The sequence below is a fragment of the Onychostoma macrolepis genome, chromosome 04 (assembly GCF_012432095.1).
Source record: "Onychostoma macrolepis isolate SWU-2019 chromosome 04, ASM1243209v1, whole genome shotgun sequence".
Taxonomy (NCBI): domain Eukaryota; kingdom Metazoa; phylum Chordata; class Actinopteri; order Cypriniformes; family Cyprinidae; genus Onychostoma; species Onychostoma macrolepis.
Window position 1 is genome coordinate 34567663 of NC_081158.1, and position 18767 is coordinate 34586429.

Consider the following 18767-nt stretch of genomic DNA (forward strand, 5'->3'; position numbering starts at 1 on the left):
ACCCATGCCGATCGCAAAATTGCACACTCCCTTTTTGGCCCGAAATATACTTTGTAAGTGAACACAGATGGTTCTAGCGGCGCAAGTGCAATTTGCATTATTCTGATACTGTACATGCACATTTCATTACCTAATGCATTCTTAACATTGCCATACATTTTCAAGCATTGGCATGCATTTTTTTATATTGTTTTTCTGCTGTCAGATCAAATTCTGTCATCATGGTGGAGCAACAGTTTGAAGAGTAAGCATCTTGCTGAGCAAGTTAAACTATAAACAGTTTAACTCTTCTGCTCAACAAGGCTGCATTTATTTGTTCAAAAATACAGTAAAAATATTGAAATATTATTACAATTTAAAATAAGTTTTATTTTTTGAATATATAATAAAATGTAATTTATTTCTGTGATCAAAGCTGAATTTTCAGCATCATTGCTCCAGTCTTCAGAAATCATTCTAATATGCTGATTTGCTGCTCGAGAAACATTTCTGATTATTATTAATGCTGAAAACAGTTGGGCTGCTGAATATTTTTGTGAAAAGCATGATATGCTGCTATTAAAAAGTAAAATAAATAAATTATTCAGCAATAAATAATAAAAAAAGTCACATTAAATGTATTAAAAGTGACAGTAAAGACAAAATTACTAAATATTTCCGTTTCAAATAAATGCTGTTCTTTTGAACTTTATATTCATCAAAGAATCCTGAAAAATAAAATGTATCACAGTTTCCCCAAAAATATAAGCAGCAGCAAAGAAAAAGTTAAACAGTTCCTGAATAATCACACATATGGTTATTAACACATTTGCAGTGTTCTTGCCAAGTAAAAAATTTGAAATGTTTCTGGTCTTAATTTCCTGTCCAGAATGCAAGGATTATCAGTGCAAAATTAATAAAACATTAAATATTTATAATAATAAGTTCCTATTTTCCTTGTTTAATAACCTGAACTCAACCAAAACCCATCCTTATGCAAACAAAAAACGAAATTTCCTCCAGCATCACACCTGTCGTTCTGATCAAACCGCTAGGAAAGACTCGCAGCGTTTTGTGCTCTCTAGATGTAATTCAGTTTGCAGATAATTTTGGGAAACTGAGGACTTGGGGCCGGAACACTGTGCTAAAATACAGATAACACAATGACACACGCTCTCGTGCGCACAGAAGCGGCTGATACTCCACTTCCTCTGAATTAATCAACTAGACAACAATATCCCATCAGTATGCAGAGAGCAGCGGTGACCAGCAAACACAACGGCAGATCCTGGAGCCGTGTAGCGTGTCTGCGGTGGGATTAATCCTGCGTGCTGCGCGTCTATCGGCGCCGGGCGAGAGACTCAGGTGCGTCTGTCTGATAACTCATGCTATTGTCCGGCCTCACGCAGTGTGACGGCTCCAATCTGCCCGGAGAACACCGAACGTCCGTGGAAGTGCGCTCTTAATATAAGCACGAACTCTTTAGAGACCATTGTGTGCCGATGCATGGCGGAGTGTGTGTGTGTGTGTGTGTGAGAATCTCTGGGTGAAAGTTTACGGCTGTGCCTTTGAAAAAGTGAAATTCTCATTTTGGTATGAAAAGCTGATCTCACTGTATCACCAAGACAGCAACTTCCCTGATGAAACTTTCCGCCGCGTTCAGCACTTTCTATGGTGCGCTGATAGATTAAAGCCCATCGAGAAACACGGACAGACAGTCGCTGCCCGCTTGAGAGCTAGGTGGGTGTTTAGGTACAATGCACCCAGAAATATCTGGACACTTCAACCAAAAATGACATTATGCCATCATTTTCTCCCCCTCATGTCATTCCAAAACTGCATGATTTACTTTCTTCTGTGGAAGGAGGATATATTGCACAATGTTTCAGTGTGAGGTTTTTGTATATTGGGCTGTCAAGATCCAGAAATGACAAATGAATATGATCTATACGTTTCAAAAGCGTTATTTTTTAAGTCGTCAGAAGTTCAAAAGTACTTCGTGTGAAGTAAACACCAAAATTCATTATTTGATTAAAATCCTCCCCTCCGCTGTAGTCGAATCCCATTTGGATCAGATATGGAGCTTCAGCCAGGTTTGACATTGATGTCAATCCTGGCTCGGCAGAATGGAAAATAATTGGAAAAATGGCTGTTCATATGAAATCACAACCAGAGCATCTTCTGCACTGCCTGGTTGACCGTCTGCATCTTAAATGCACTTTAACATTCATTTAACATTAACTTTTATATTCACTGCCAATCAAAAGTTTGGAACAGTTATGCTTACTTTTGTCACTTTTGATCAATTCGATCACTTTTATTCTTTTCAGAGCTCGACAGCATCCGTCTCTATTATGAATAAGCACTGACTCTGCAACTCTCTGTTTTTTGTACTCCGCAGAAGAGAAAAAGTCAATACGGAATGAAGTGTGAGTATGACAGAATTTTCATTATTAAGTGTCTTATGAGTCTAAATTGCTTTTGGGGCCGCTGCGCATGCGGATGTGGCAGGTATGCAGCGCTGTTACCTGTCTCAGGTGATTAGACGGAGAGAACTTTCCTCGTCTCTCTTTCTCTCTCTCAGAGTCCTTATTTTTGCGCTCTCGCCACACTCTGGCAGGATAATAGCAGCCACAAATCATCCCGTAGGCTTCACTGGGCAGGAAATTGATGTTCTTTCATTTCAAAACAATGGAGAGCCTTATGAGGGGCCTGATGATGTCATAACTCCAGAGGCTGACAGGTTTGGGGGGCGCCGGGACAGCTCAATCAATCCCAGCATGCACTGGGGCTGCCATCGAAACGCAGAGCAGACATTCTCAATCAAACGCCACAGTCGAAGCGTTGTCTCTCTCACACAAACACACACACAGCGCGCGGCTATAACGTGGTGATGTAAAAAAAAAATGCTGCAGGTGGTAAAGTGAGTCGGCGAGTGTTATAAATCTTTAAAGTTTTGGAGAGGAGTGTGTGTGATTTACCGCGTCAGGTCTCATTATACCTGATGTGACAATCACTTCAAGTCAACATGACATCTAAATTGACCCTATTTACTTTCCTGGTCTTGTTGAACAATTCTTTTAGTATTCTAAAATAAAAAATGGCTTTGCCTTTGAAATTATTTTCCTTTTTGTAATAATCATGAGTAGCAGTCAAATAACTACTTGAATCTCAGCTCACATTTCACTCTAAAATCAAAAGAAAAGAAATAAGAAATTGTTTAATTTTATTTCCATACAGAAAATTTAGCCTGTTTTGTATTGAGAGTTTATTTTAATGACATTCAAGCTCTTTCCTCCAAATTCTCATTATTGTAATGCATCTGGACATTTTAAAAGATTGTTCTTAATTCCCATTATTCTCAAAGGTGACTATTAAAAACATTTATTTTATTATTTTTTTGCTTGTTTGAAAATAATTATATTTTATTTCATTTCATGAAGACATTTATTTTTCTATTGTGAGTTTATTTTAATGACATTTAAGCTAATTTCCCCCTAATTCTCTTTATTTTAACGCATCTGGACATTTGACTTTTACAAGATTGATTCATTTATTCATTCATTCATGATTTGAGAGCAGTACAGTAAATACTACCATGATGTTTAAATACTTGTTACTTTAAATGGTGTTCAATTTAAATAACTGTTTTTGCATATAATTCTTGTGCTTAGTTATGAAAATAATGTCATAATCTAAAATATATATTTTCATGAGTATATATAGTTTCATGAGGTTCACCATGTAATTGTTGTATTAACCATGTTAACATGTAAGCACCATGTAAGACGTGTTCATTTCTGCCATGAAACGCTCTTCCAATCAGCTCCCCAAGGATAAAGTCCTGCCCTATATTTTAATCTCATTGAATTTCCCGTTTTATTATGATACATGTCACGTTACATAAGTCAGATAAGTTGTAAACGCCATTTCATGTTGACTTTCTACTTAGAAAAAAAATATATATTGTACAGTTCAAATTTTAATCAGGCTTTTAAAGTCTGATTAAAGTCTCTTAGCGGGACAGATGTTGTGGGTTAATTACGGTACTTATGAAGCACTTTAAAATCAGCAGAAAGCTCTCCGGCACACTGTACAAAAAAAACAAAAACAAACAAATTTTACAGAATATAACTGTAATTTTTTTTACAGTAGTTTTCTGTTATTTCAAATTACATTCAAAACGTAGTATAATTACAAACAATATCTGTAAATTAACAACTTGACTGTTATTTTAGGTACTATATCATTAAAGACAAATTACAGTAATTTGTATTTTTTATACAGGAAAATTACTGTATTATTTTTACAGTATTTTTTGTGTCTTAAATTATGTTCAAAACTCTAAAATTACAAACAATATCTGTAAAGTAACAACTTCACTGTTATTTTAGGTACTATATCATTAAAGACAAATTACAGTAATTTGTATTTTTTATACAGGAAAATTACTGTATTATTTGTGTCTTAAATTATGTTCAAAACTCTAAAATTACAAACAATATCTGTAAATTAACAACTTCACTGTTATTTTAGGTACTATATCATTAAAGACAAATTACAGTAATTTGTATTTTTATACAGGAAAATTACTGTATTATTTTTACAGTATTTTTGTGTCTTAAATTATGTTCAAAACTCTGTAAAATTACAAACAATATCTGTAAATTAACAACTTGACTGTTATTTTAAGTATTATTCCATTAATGAAAAATTACAGTGATTCTCATTTTTAAGCAAATAATTACTGGAATATTTATACAGTATATTTCCAGTTTTGTTAAATTATTTTACAAATTTACGTAAAATTACAAAAATAATCTGTAAGTAAAAAATATACGTAGCTCATTATATTAAAGGTTTATGTCCAAACTATCAATTTAATGTTCTTTTTTGTCATTTTAAAGTAAATCTTATTAGTTTTATATTTAGGTGTATTTTTACATTCGAACTCTGTAATTTTATACAGAATAGAAATATATAGAAGAGAAAATCAGCCTTAAAATACACGAATCATGTAACCATGCAATAAAAAAAAATTATTGCATTAAAAAAGTTTTAATTTTATAAAGAAAACAAATCAACCAATAAAGAGTGAGTGTATAAAGTATACAGTCTATAAGAGAAATGTAACCGACAGACACGTGTAATCACAAGAATTTATTGCCGAAATGTCAAAAAGCAGTACCACAGTAGTCCAGCGATGCAGTCGCGGTCCTCTCTGGCGGAATATAATAGTTTAGTGAGAGGAGCAAGGCATAATTTAAGTTGTTAAACGCTGAAAATACTATCCTGATCAACTCCCTGAAGGAAACACGGCATGTCGCAATCTATGACGAAACCAGCGAGAGCCAATGAGCGTTTGATATCGCTGCCGTAAAACTTCTTAACGGCAAATTTTGAAATTGTTACTATAGCTACAGAGGAGAGAGATATATATCGCTGATGAATGGTTTGGTATTTGGATCTGTTCCTCACACAAAGCATCACACAGATACCGAAGATTTGAATAAAAATAAAATACTTTTATGATCATTTTATTTAACGCTTGTGCATGACAGCATATTAATAAATGTATGTGCCCCATGGTAAACCAAATAAATATTGCATGATAATAGTTAATTGATCTCTCTCTGTAAGGATTCTAATATTATTTGTACTGAGAATAATATATAACATAAAATTATAATTAAGTGCAATTTAATAGTTTAATGCAGTTGACTAATTTATTGATTTGCTTAATTTTGAAATATGTTTAGTTCTGTTTTGACTTGCTATTTCAAAGATTAAATTTAAACAATACTACACTTCATTAAAATTTCTGTAATATTTTTAATGCAATATTTTATTTATCTTGTTTATTATGGGTCACATAATATTCTGTCAGATCACAAGCCTGATCTGGACCACACTCCTCCCACCAACAATCGGCCCTCGTATTGTTTGCCATGATCCACGCTGTTCCATCATTGCCCAGCTCTGGCTGAAAGGGTACATGCCATTGCCGACAGCAGTGCCAGCTTGAGGCCACATTTGGGCCAAGATCACTTGCTATGTGGGAAGGACCACAATGTTCATGAACATCGCTCTTAGGGCCAACCTATACATTGTCTTTACTTTTGAATAACTAAAAAACAGACTGTCACATGGTGAGAAGTTCACCAGTTTACTTTCTTTACAGTCTCATATCACAAATGCTATAAAGTCCTACTGCTGTCAATAGCTTGCAATATCTATGCTATTAAATAAAAGTATGTAGGCAAATTTTGTAACTTGCATGCAGTTATGGCAGTATTTTAAAATAAGTGTTATGGTGGACAGAGGACTAACTAGCAGGCTGTGTAACACTGAAGGGCCAAATACAGAAAATACCACACAACTGGTGCTTCTAAAAGAAAGATCATGGATTTGTTAAAATACAAAAGGGTGCTTATTGGTCATGTATAACCGCACAAGTATAGCCAAACATGTACACACACACGACTGCCATGATTTTGCCAAGTAAGACCTGTTCCTGAATCAGCATATTTTATTGATCTTGTCTAAAAACATAGTCCCTCTGGCCCTAAACCTAACTTAACCCTAAAATCAGAGGGAAATGACGGGTGGTGAACAGTGAATAGCACAGATGCACCTAACCCGGGTTGTAAGCATAATGTGAAATCACCATTTGATCAATTAATTAAATGTAACAGCCTACAAATAAAAATAAACAAAAATACACATTTGTAATCTTTCACTTAAAACAAGTTATTATTTTTATCATAGTTGAAACGCTATTTGCTGTCGCTCAGTGTTTGGTTGGTTAATCTGACTGTCACTCAGGAATCTGGCCAATGACTAGCGAGCGCGCCGTTTTCCCGGTCAAATTTGATTATACACTGTCGCAGCAGTGTCAGTGAAGTGAGATACTAATCGCGATTACACGTCTCAGTGTCCTACCTGTGTTTTGTTAGTATGTGCTAATACTGTTAGCTAGGGCTGAGCGATATATGACCATGTCGTGGCGATGATATGAAGCGCAATATATTTCCTCATAACACAGTACTACTTAAAGTTGAGTCAAGATAAACATTCAGGTGGAAACTCGGTGACGTGTCAGTATACTAGATTTGTGCATTTTGTTCTTAAAGTGACAGCAGTATAATTTAGCCTAACGTTACCTGCAGTCGGTCATAATTTTAATCAAACAACAAAATACTGAAGAGAACATCACAAAATGTATTTAACTTGTCTTTGTTCTATTGCATTAGTCCTATTGTTTGTAATTTGCTACTTTGATCTTATATATGTGATATTGCGATATATTGTTATTGTGAAGTCAAATTTCCTATATTGTGAAATAATATGGTCATATCGCCCACCCATACTGTCAGCTAGTTTTGAGATCAAACTCATAAGAAAAAAGTGACAGAACTTTGAAATGAGTAACCTGAGAACACTGTGATGTAAACTCATTTAACAGAGGACCGGAAGGCATGATCCTTTGAGAAGAATACTGTATGTAAACCAGGATGAATCAGCTGTGAACATTTTGTATGGAGCTGGTGAGTACATTTTTACAAGCCCACGTCTCTGTCAGTAAGTAGATAGTGTTTTATTAAACAAATTAATAATAATGTGTGTGTGTGTGTGTGTGCGTGCTTCCCCCTCATGATCCAGAAGTTTTGAGAATGAAAATCTTCTACCACATGATCTTCAGAGGAAGTGAGTATTCATGTCTAACATTATAAGACATACTAACATTAATTTATTTTTAAAGGAATGTTCGCAGTATGTTATTAATTTGTTTTAATACCAGACAAAACAGGTGACTTCTGACTTTTACCCCCAGCTAATACAGCTGTCTGTCACTTCTGGTTTAGAGTCATGGACCTTTTGTTGTATGTTTTGGTTTTACTTATTATTTCACTAATATAGCTAGAATTCAGAAATAAAATGCATATGTTTGTCAACTTTGTCTACATATATTATCAGAGCTACAGTGGTGCCCAAAATGATTAGAACACTAGTTAAAAATGGTTTTAAGTCAGTTATTTCTATCTTTTGCTGTAGTGTGTCGGTAGGAAATATCAGTTTACATTTCCAAGCATTCATTTTTCTATTAATTGTAATAATCCAGTGAGATTTTTGTTTGCACAAGGAGTCTGAAAACAGCCAGTGCTCCACACAGAGATCTGATCTCAGCGTCTAAATCCAGAAGAACTGTGGCAACGCCTCCAAGATGCTTCAAGAAACCTACCTGCAAAGCTAAACGTTTCAGGCACTTCTGTAAAAATTCTGTAAAATGAGGATGCTGTCAAAAATAATGTAATAAATACATTTTATCAATTAACTTATATTAACTAAATTGACCATCCTTTGCGTTTAAAGCAGCTTTTGCCCTCGGTGCACTTGTGGTTAGTTTCTGAGGAGCTTTGCTGGTAGGTTTCTTGAAGCATCTTGGAGACACAGTTCTTCTGGATTTAGTCTGTCTCAGTTTGTTCTGTTTCAGACTGATGATGATCAGATCTCTGTGTGGAGCACTGGCTGCTGTCAGACAAAAATCTCTCTGGATTATTACAATTAATGGCAAAATTAATGTTTGGAAATGTAAACTGATATTTCCTTCTGACACACTACAGCAAAAGATAGAAATAACTGACTTAGAACCATTTTTTAGCTGCTGATAATACTAGTGTTCTAATCATTTTGGACACAGCTGTATATGGAGCCCACTGGAGTCAGTAGAATATTAAAATTATGACTTCATAATGAGAGTAACCCTAACTGATAAGATAGAAATGCAATTTTTAGTTATTCAGTTCCTCCTGGGGGCTCTGAAGAATTGTTTATGAAGAATTCATTGATAATGTAAATTTACATCTGAATAATAAAATTGCTTTAGAATCAATCTTGACAATCTTGTAGATATATCAGTTTTGTATTTCTTGAGTTTTAAAAGAGTTCAATTCCAGAATAAAAATGTGCTGATAATTTATTCACCCCCCATGTCATCCAAGGTTGTTGAAAAGAAATTAAGGTTTTTGAGGAAAATATTGCAGTTGGCTCCCACTGAAGTCCACTATATGGAGAAAAATCCTGGAATGTTTTTTTTCTCAAAAACTTTAATTTCTTTTTGACTGAGTAAAGAAAGACATGAACATCTTGGATGGCATGGGGGTGAGTACATTACCAGGAAATATTTATTCTGGAAGTGAACTTGTCCTTTAAGTTGAATATTTAATTCAACATTTTGATGAAACTGTTCTATGCTCTTCATCAGTACAGTATTTTAAATGTAATTGTGCTGTATTTCTTAAAAACTGAAATGTAAAATTTTTATTTTATATGACATTTGTACAGACTTTGTATTTTGTCTTCCAAATAAAACTAATTTTCCATCTTGAGCATGCTTTGACACTTTATTGAAGGTTCTTGATTGTAATGATTTGTAAAATAACAGTGTTTCTCTGTAGAACATTTAGTGCTTTTATTGTAATAATCTAGGGAAAATCTGTAAAATAAGGGGTTTACACTGTAAAAAAAAAAGTCCTGTAAAAAAACCCGGTAAAATTCAAGTAAAATATCGTAATTGAAACAAAAAAATTGTTATTTTTTTCTGTAAAACCTTTAATGAAAATTCCTGTAAAATATTTTTTTTTGCACTTTATTTCTATTAAGATATTTTACTATAATTTAAGATTTTTGTTTGGCAGCCGTAGCTGCCAGTCATTTGACCGTTTTTTTACGATTATTTTTTTTTTTTACAGTGCAGGAATACCTGCTCGGTCTCGCTCTCCAGGGGAAAATCACTGCGATGAAGCCCTCCTGACCGCTAACATGGCAGAAAACACTTCAAAGCCACCGGACACATGTGTGACCGATGGCCCTTTCCTGCCTGTCGGAGATGAGAGGGAATATCTCACACATACTCCAAAACACACTTCCAGAGCATCCGACGCGTTCCCGACCGCTCTGCTGTCAGCGTTATGGTTATGGTTGGCTGATTGTTGAGTGATGGTGGAGTGTGAACACACACACACACACACACACGTCGATGCCAAATCTCAGATCCACAGACAAGGTCATCATCAGCATGACACAGATTCAAGACAGAATACTCATATTATTTCTGTATTACGGACACTATGCAAATTTTCAATATGCATAGAATTTATAGATGACCTCAAGGCTGAAGTTCATGCATCATGTTCATACATCCACAGAAACACACACACACACACACACACATATATATATATATATATATATATATATATATATATATATATATGCAGCGCTCAGTGCATGTCAGATCTCAGCGACACGAAGAGAAAAGAGAGAGAGCTGGAAATGAGGTTATGATATTGAAGCAGCAGTTATTGCTATAGCTTCATATTCATAATGAAATGTTTTGACAGGTTCTCTCCTCTGAAGCTTATTGAGCTGCTGAAATGTCCAAATATCTGTGATGTTAAATATGCTCTCATTCTCTCATTCAGATTTCTTAAGAAAACTGTAGTAAATGGAAAGATGAATTATGTATGTAGATTTTTTGCGCATTTTATTGCAGTTAAACACATTGTCCCTAAAATTGTCATTACTGTAATGCATACAAATGTTTCATTTTTAGTTTTCAATTTTTATTTTGTAATTTTTGTTAGTTAATTGTGATTGTAATTACTGTAATACAGTATTTTCTTCACTGCATTACAATTAAAATACTGTGATACAAATAATTTAAATTAGCATAAATTACAATGTAAATAAGCATAAATGAAACACAGTACATTCATAATTAAAAAATATTGTTTTCACATTACATTAATGTGAATTTTGGGATAAATTTGTTTAATTGTCTTGAAAATAATGTCATAATGTAAGTCCCATTATTGTAAATCATTCAAATGTTTTATATAGTTTCATTTCCTTTTTTAATTTTTACTGTGTAATTTTTGTCAATGGTGATTTTAATTACTGTAATACATTATTTTCTTCACTATATTACAATAATAAAACTGCAATACAAATATTTCAAATTAGCCTAAATTACAGTTTAAATAAGCTTAAATTAAAGGCAGTACTTAATTATTATTTAATTGTTATAAATAATAATTAAGAAAATATTCATGTTAGAGTAATGTGAATTTCAGGGTAGATGTGTTTAATTGTCATTAAAATAAGTCCTAATATATGAAAAATTTAATTTCTTATTCTGTCTTTTGATTTTAGGTGAAATGTGACACTTCTTGAGAGGTTTCGTGAGATTTTGACATTTCGTGATATTGAGACATTGGAAGACAAATGTAAGTTTGAGATTTTGTGGAAATATACAATAAAACAACATTGAGTGTTGAAAATGGCATTTGTGAAGTGATGTGAAATGAAGTGATGTTTAGCAAAATAACATAGCAGTTTCTACGTTCAGCTTATGTATGTTTATCTTAAGTTAAATATATATGTATATATATATATATATATATATATATATATGTGTGTGTGTGTGTGTATGTATGTGTGTGTGTCCCTGGACCACAAAACCAGTCATAACGGTCAATTTTTTAAAATTGAGATTAATGAAAAGTCTATAACATACTTTGGTTAAAATTCCTCAACGGTAGTTTAAAAAACACATTTTTAAATGCTAATGAGCTCTGCTGACCCCGCCCCTCTCTTCCATGGAGTGACGAGCCGTACTGTAAACTTCAGCCGCGAAGCTGGCTAACTAGCACGTTATTAGGAAAGGCGATTTGCAAAGAGTCATAAAAACCGTTATACTCACTTCTTCTGTAGATGATCACGAATGATTCAAGTGAACATAGACGCGTTTTGGCAGATCGGGGATCGGCGCATTCACTTCAAAGTGAAAGTATTGTTAATCCTCTGCGTCTTCAGTGGCTCAGATGTCGGGAGTAAATGAGGACTGCTTTATTCATTATTACATCCAACAACTAAACACTTCAATCGCTTAATCTGAGACGTCTTGTCTTCCCCTGCACCGGAGTCGACACAATGATGGACAGCTCTCGGCTCACTCAGGGCGGGTCTAAGGTAAGACGGTCTTGTCAATCAACTATCGTGGGAGGGGCCTGTACAGAACTACGTCATTCTGACAGGAATCTCAGAACGGCCTGATTTGAGAAAGGGGATTTTAAAAAAAACACTGGGTGGATTTTTATCATTATAGGACGGATGTGTACACACACGTCCAACACACATTTATGTTCAAACAACTTGAAAAGTGAATTTTGCATCCGATGGCATAAAAGAAAAATGGATAATTTTGACCCATACAATGTATTGGTGGCTATTGCTGTACAATGTACCTGTGCTACTGATGACTGCTTTTGTGATGCAGGGTCAATATTATGTTTATAATGAATATAAATATATAATTTTACATATTTTCTCTTGTATATAAGTACTTTCGTGGGTTTGCATGGACAGTTCTCCTGATTGTTTAATGTAATGTGAAATCATATGTTTTCTATGCTGATAATGACCCTGTTCTGATTCAGTACAGACAGTCCTGACGCTCCGCCTGAAACGAGCCGCTAGAATAACAAGGTCGTTCTTCCACGAGCTCCAGACTGGAAGTGGTACTTTCCAGGCCCAGGGCGATGTTCTGCTGTCTGGAGATGTAAATGCCAGGACCGGTTCTGAGTGTGACAGCGCTGGAGCTCTCAGGAATAAACTCAGTCAAAACCGCTCCGTACCTGCTCCCCGGACTGAACCGGTAATCAGAACAGGCAGATTCTGCTGTGTGGAAAACTGGGTCTCTGCTGGTTTTTAAGAGCCTCTCATTCACTGCAGTATTAGAGCGTTCCACATATAACGACAGCAGACCGGCTCTACAGCTAAAACATAAACCCGTCCTCACTGACGGAAACCACAGGCGAAGTTTTGTTAACATCGCAAACTATACGGTGTTTTCAGAAAGCCTTTTAGAAACAGTGCAATGTTTTCAGCTGTCTGTTTGTGATGTAAATTTCTAGCCATTTCATTTTAATGCCATTTCTTTGGCTTGAAGGCTTTCATTTCCCTTTCAGAGCAACACTAATGGTGTAATTACAAGCCCCACAATAAGCTGCCATATATGAAGAACTTGAGCAAAAACAGTGAAATCCTTTCAAAATGAAAAACGTTACAATAAACAGATGTAATCTGGCGAGCAAAAACATCTACCGAAAGTGCAAAGTGCTGAAGTGAGACATGAGTGCAAATCTTCAAACAAGGCAAAATGGCTATTAAAAAACGGAGACGTGTGGTAAAACTACAAAAAGAAGCCCTATCAAATAATCTTTCATTCCTACGTGTACTCATCCAAAAGATAAAAGCTTTAAAAACTTGAATTAGCCACAGAAAGCAATCAAACCCACGTAGCCGGGATATTTCATTAAAAGGAAGAGGAAAACACTCTCCGGTGCCTGAGCAACACGCGCACACACACACCTGATACCATCAGAGCTTTTCAAAGTCCCTCGCTCAGCCGCCGATGTCTGTGATCTAGAACAGAGCGCTGATCTCTCAAAGTCACAGGAGTGGAGCAGCATTCAGAGGCCAATAACCCTGCAGTCGTCAGCCGTATCCCGGGGATGAGCCTCTGGGGGGCTTTTAAACGGGATGTACAAGCCCTCCGTGCTCGCTCAGATTAGCTCTGTACTAAAGCATTGCCTCAAGACCTCAAAAAATGACGTTTCATACAGCTTCTTATTTAAATTCTAGATGTTCCTCTGAGAAAAAGACCTCGGTTATCTTAAGTGTTTCTCAAAACTGTGCTCAGATTAACAAATATGAGTTCGGGTTGAATATCAATTACTGACTTAAGATGCTATTCACATTCATTTGATAACACTTTACAAAAAGTTTCCATTTGTTAATGTTACTTAAGTGTATTAGTTAACATGAACCAACAATTAAAAATACTTCCAAAGCATTTATTAATATTAGGCACTACAAAAATAATGTTTAATTCAGTTTTCTAGTACTAATATCTCAAAATTTACTTGAAGAAAAATGACTTGATGTTAATCTAAAATTAGGTGAGTTTATGCTTAAAACGAGACAAAATACCTGCCAATGGGCTAAGAAAAATAAACTTAATTCAAATAATTTTTTTTTTCACTTTTTAAGCATAAACGTTTAATTAACTTGCATATATATTTTTCCCCAGAAATCAAAACTTCTCAAGAAAATGTTTTCTGATCAGTGAAAAACAAATCAGTGTTCTCTAACATGAACAATAAAAGTAGTATTTTCCATTAATGCTATGGTCATATACACTTGCTGTATGACAACTATTGATTCATATTGATTCATATCTCAGTTTTAGTACCCGAGGTCCATACAGAAAAACTGATGTTTCAGAGAAAAGGAAAGGCAATTTTTCCTTTTAATGTCCTGAGCAAACACAATCTTCAGTTGTTGTGGGACTGATCGTTTTGTCTCCAGGGTGAGTCTTTGCTGTTGCTCCATATTTGAGCCATGTTTGGTAGTGAAGAATATTGTTTCTAACCGAAGCTTGCTTCCCGTTATCGTTTCATCTGGTCGCTCGTGTGTTATTGAGTGGGTCATGGTGTTTGTACAGACAACATGTAATAAAAGCTGGTGATAAAAGGAATCTCCTCCGGGTCTGGGGGCCCTCAAGGTTCAATCCTCGGCCCTTTCCTGTTTTTTTCAGTCAGTGGGTTAGTTGGGTTACAAGAACAATCTGCCGCCCCTGGCGTCTCCCCAAGCAGAGATTTTGTTTTTCTCTGTTGTACTGAAGCCAGGCGACTCAGTTAATGCACTGAAGAGCGAAACGCTGCGCAGCTGAGTGCATGACACTGTTTCTCGTTGTAAATCCACTTCCAACACTTCATGTTCACAAATACACTGGCCTTTTCCACACAAATGGATGAATTTTAAAGAACGTTAAAATGAGTCTAAGCTCCAAAAAGCCGTGAATATGCACTGCTCTGTATTTTTGTCTGATTTTTGAATACTGTTTTTTTCTTTTCCTGCACAAATAAATAAATAAACACTCTTTAATCAAAGAATATTTACTTAAAAAAAGTGAAAGGACTTAAGATATGAAGTGTTGTTATCTGTGTTCATACATGCTCTATTATTTATTTATCTTTTTTCAGTTAATTCTCAAAATTAAATGAGTTTAAGCTAAATAGAAAAATAAACCTGCTTTCACTTTGAATTAAGTAAAAAATTAAAATAAATACCCCATGGACAGATATTTTTTCTTGTTTTAAACATAAACTCAATTCACTTTGATACATTTTTCAGAAAACAAGACCTATTATCTTGAGTCATTTCACTTTTTTTGTTAATTTCACTTTTAATTCAAGTATACATGTATCATGATTTAAGACTTGTTTATTTGTTTTCACTAGAAGTCAAAAACAAATTACAAAATGAGACAAAAATACTAATTAATGTCTTTGCTGTGCTGAAAATCCTTTGCTTAATTTGGTGTTCCCAGTCAAAAAAAAAAGACTGGCTTTTTAAAGAATTGCTCTTTAAATTAAATCTCTCAATATGCTATATTTTCACTAAATCTTAGAGTCAATCTTTTTGTTCACTTGTTTTCTTTCAGTTTTCACAGGTTTTGTATTTCTTTTCGAAACGGTTTAATTGCCTTCATCGCCTCGATCTGAGCTTAAGCACTTCTGTTTGTACATTTTTAAAAAAGCAGTATTTGTTGATAATTTTGTCAATGTTCACTCAAGTGCACACGTTTCATTTTCTGACCCCATGGACAGATATTTATTTCTTGTTTTAAGTATTTTTGTGTTTTTTATGTTTAAATATTTTACATAATTTTGATGCATTTTTCAGAAAACAAGACTTAGGCCTGGTTTCACAGACAGGGCTTAGACTAAACCAGGATTAGGACATAGTTCAATTAGGACATTTAAATAATTTTTATAAACGTGCCTTAGAAAAAAACATTACTGCTGCGCATCTTGAGACAAAACAAAGGCACTGATATATTTTAAGATCAATCAGTGCAAGTTTCTTTCAGTTGAAACAGCTCAAGTCTAGGAATAGAAACCGGGGTTTAATGTCTTAAGTCATTTTACGTTTTTATGTGACTGTATCTCGGTTTAAGAACGTTTAGCTATTTGTACTGGAAAAGACAAAAACAAATGACAAAATAAGAAATGCTAATTAATAAAATTATTTTTTACAGTGTTTTCCATACAATTTTGCACTATATTTCAAGTGTTCCTAAGCCAAACTTACAGCATTGCGATGGTCACATGACACAAAAACCAATGGCGTCCAACACCACTGACATCGAATTCTGTTGGGTTCCTTGAAATATAGTCATTAAGGTGCTTTTCTTATTTAGGAGCTCAACTGCATTATTGCCTTTCACCGTATGCACTGCAAAAAATGCTTTTCTTACTTAGATTTTTTTGTCTTGTTTCCAGCCAAAATATCTAAAAATAATCTTATGTCAAACAGAAAACAAGATTATTTTTCGTACTCCATTGGCAGATTATTTAGCTTGTTTCAAGCAAAAACTCACTTAATTTTGACTAGTTTTTTCTGAAAACAAGACAATTATTTTTACTGGTGTAGAAAATCCTTCTTGATTTAAGAATTTTTAGATATTTCGGCTGGAAACAAGACAAAAAAATCTAAGTAAGAAAAGCATTTTTTGCAGTGTGGAAGACTGGAGATTCATCTAAACATCTCTTTTTGTGTTCCACAGAAAAACGAAAGTCGTACGGGATTGTAAGAACATGAAGTGGAGTAAATGCCATGTTCCTTTAAAGTGTGTTCAGGTACAGTGAACTGAATTGATTTGAGCTGTATTCACACACACACACACACACATTTGGAGTGGAGTCAGCGAGGGTCAACATTCATTCATTTATTTCTATATTGAACGCCTGTGCTTTATCTTGTCATTATCACCTTTTTTCCAGGTGACATACTATGTTCAATCCTCCGGTCGAAGCGTCAGCGGCTCTCTGTCCGTCTCTCCCCGTAATGAGGCAGTGGAGGAAATGAGCGAGTGAATGTGTGGAGGTGTAATAGACGGAGGGAGAAATGGAAAGAGATGAATCGCTAGCAGATAGATAATTGGAAAGAGGCTCTCTGGAGAAGCGCATCAGAAGGCTTGTGTAATTAGAACGGAGGAGTGTGTGAGGAATCTAAATGTTTCTGTGTTTGGGTCTCGGGAGGGTCTGCCGTCCTGTAGAGCCACTCAGACACACAAGTCCATCTGTTTCCTGCAGCGTCACCTGCATCCAGACACGCCAACAGCTGTTCGTTTGTATAGTTCTGAGTGTGTGCGGATGATTTCGAGTGTATTGATCATTTCTCATCACGCTCCACGTAAACACAAGTGCATCTGGAAATAGAAGCTCATTTCTTAGCTTTGCACGAGGGCCGCTGTGGTGGCATTAATGTAAACTTTCTTCCACTTTCAGTTCATTCGGAGAAGCAGTTTGAAGAGAAACTTACTGAGCAAGTAAGTTAAAGTTAGTTTATAGTTTATATTTCTATTTATAGTCAGTTACAGGAACATCTGTGACCCTGGAGCACAAAACCAGTCTTAAGTCGCTGGGGTATATTTGTAGCAATAGCCAAAAATACATTGCATGGGTCAAAATTATCCATTTTTCTTTTATGCCAAAAATCATTGGGATATTAAGTAAAGATCATGTTCCGTGAAGATATATTGTAAATTTCTTACCGCAATTGTATCAAAACTTAATTTTTGATTAGTAATATGCATTGCTAAGAACTTCATTTGAACAACTTTAAAGGTGATTTTCTCAATATTTAGATTTTTTTGCACCCTCAGATTCCAGATTTTCAAATAGTTGTATCTCAGCCAAATATTGTCCGATCCTAACAAACCATACATCAATGGAAAGCTTATTTATCTCTCAAATTGACACTTAAGACTGGTTTTGTCATCCAGGGTCACATTTGTGTGTGCGTACTTTCATAGTGTGTGTAATGGTTGTCTTGGGTTTAAATTCTGGATCTGATTTTAATGGAGGAGGTTAAATGAACTCTAATTGGATTTAATACAATTCACCAAAAATCACACTATGAAAAACAAGCAAACAAAAATATCAGGTAAAAATGATGAACTTTTAACATTAATATGGCACAGAAAAATAAACATGAGAACATGCAGTATTATTTTTTAAAACTGTATAACTGTTTATAAAGTATTGTAACGTTTTAAACAAAAGCTTTTTCTGTGCTTTCCTGAAGATCATAGGTTCGATTCCCATTGAAATTAATGTGTATGCATTCTTAATAGTTCATGCATATTAATTTCAATGCAGTGTATGTTTCTTTGGATAAAAGCATCTGCCCAATGCATAAATATAGACAACCTGAGATCACTTGATAAAATGACTTGCATGCAACTAAAATACATAAAAAATATGTTTTTATTTTCAGTCTGTGCACCTGCCTTTAACCATGAAATATGGTTAAAACAAACATCATAATCATAATATAAATTCAGTGTTGACCCTAAATGAGAAAACGTTACAAAAGTTAGCCAGCATTTCTATTTCTATTATTGGTGCATTGACCCACAGCATAATATAAAGGTTAAAATAATGTTTTAATTTAGACATTACTCACTGAGGTATAAAAGCACAGCTAATAATTGGACAAATCACATAACGTATCATTGCATAGGCCACGGTGGCAGCAAAATCAAAACACAAGCTTGTGATATGATGTCAAACTCTGCGGTATCTTTTTTTAAAGACAATTCAATATATAATATGTGAAAATGTGCCACACTTTACTGCGACTAATGAGCTTGC

The 18767-nt window shown here is 34.7% G+C and overlaps 2 protein-coding genes across 4 annotated transcripts in view; one reads left to right on the forward strand and one right to left on the reverse strand.

Moving 5' to 3' along the window:
- chrm2a (cholinergic receptor, muscarinic 2a) overlaps nucleotides 1–18767 on the reverse strand; it is an 81748-nt gene that overhangs the window by 54364 nt on the left and 8617 nt on the right. The gene's annotated exons all lie outside the window — the stretch shown is intronic.
- Nucleotides 1–18767, forward strand: part of LOC131538698 (uncharacterized) — a 32354-nt gene that overhangs the window by 11487 nt on the left and 2100 nt on the right. The window contains exons 1-7 of one of the 3 annotated variants that reach the window (XR_009270640.1): nucleotides 5766–7526; nucleotides 7645–7686; nucleotides 9732–10503; nucleotides 11194–11267; nucleotides 12480–12697; nucleotides 16676–16748; nucleotides 16893–17440. The gene's annotated coding sequence lies outside the window, so the exon portion shown is untranslated. Of the gene's footprint in view, nucleotides 7527–7644; nucleotides 7687–9731; nucleotides 10504–11193; nucleotides 11268–11886; nucleotides 12013–12479; nucleotides 12698–16675; nucleotides 16749–16892; nucleotides 17441–18767 lie in introns of those variants that run through there. The other 2 variants (XR_009270641.1, XR_009270642.1) reach the window with 2 other exon arrangements.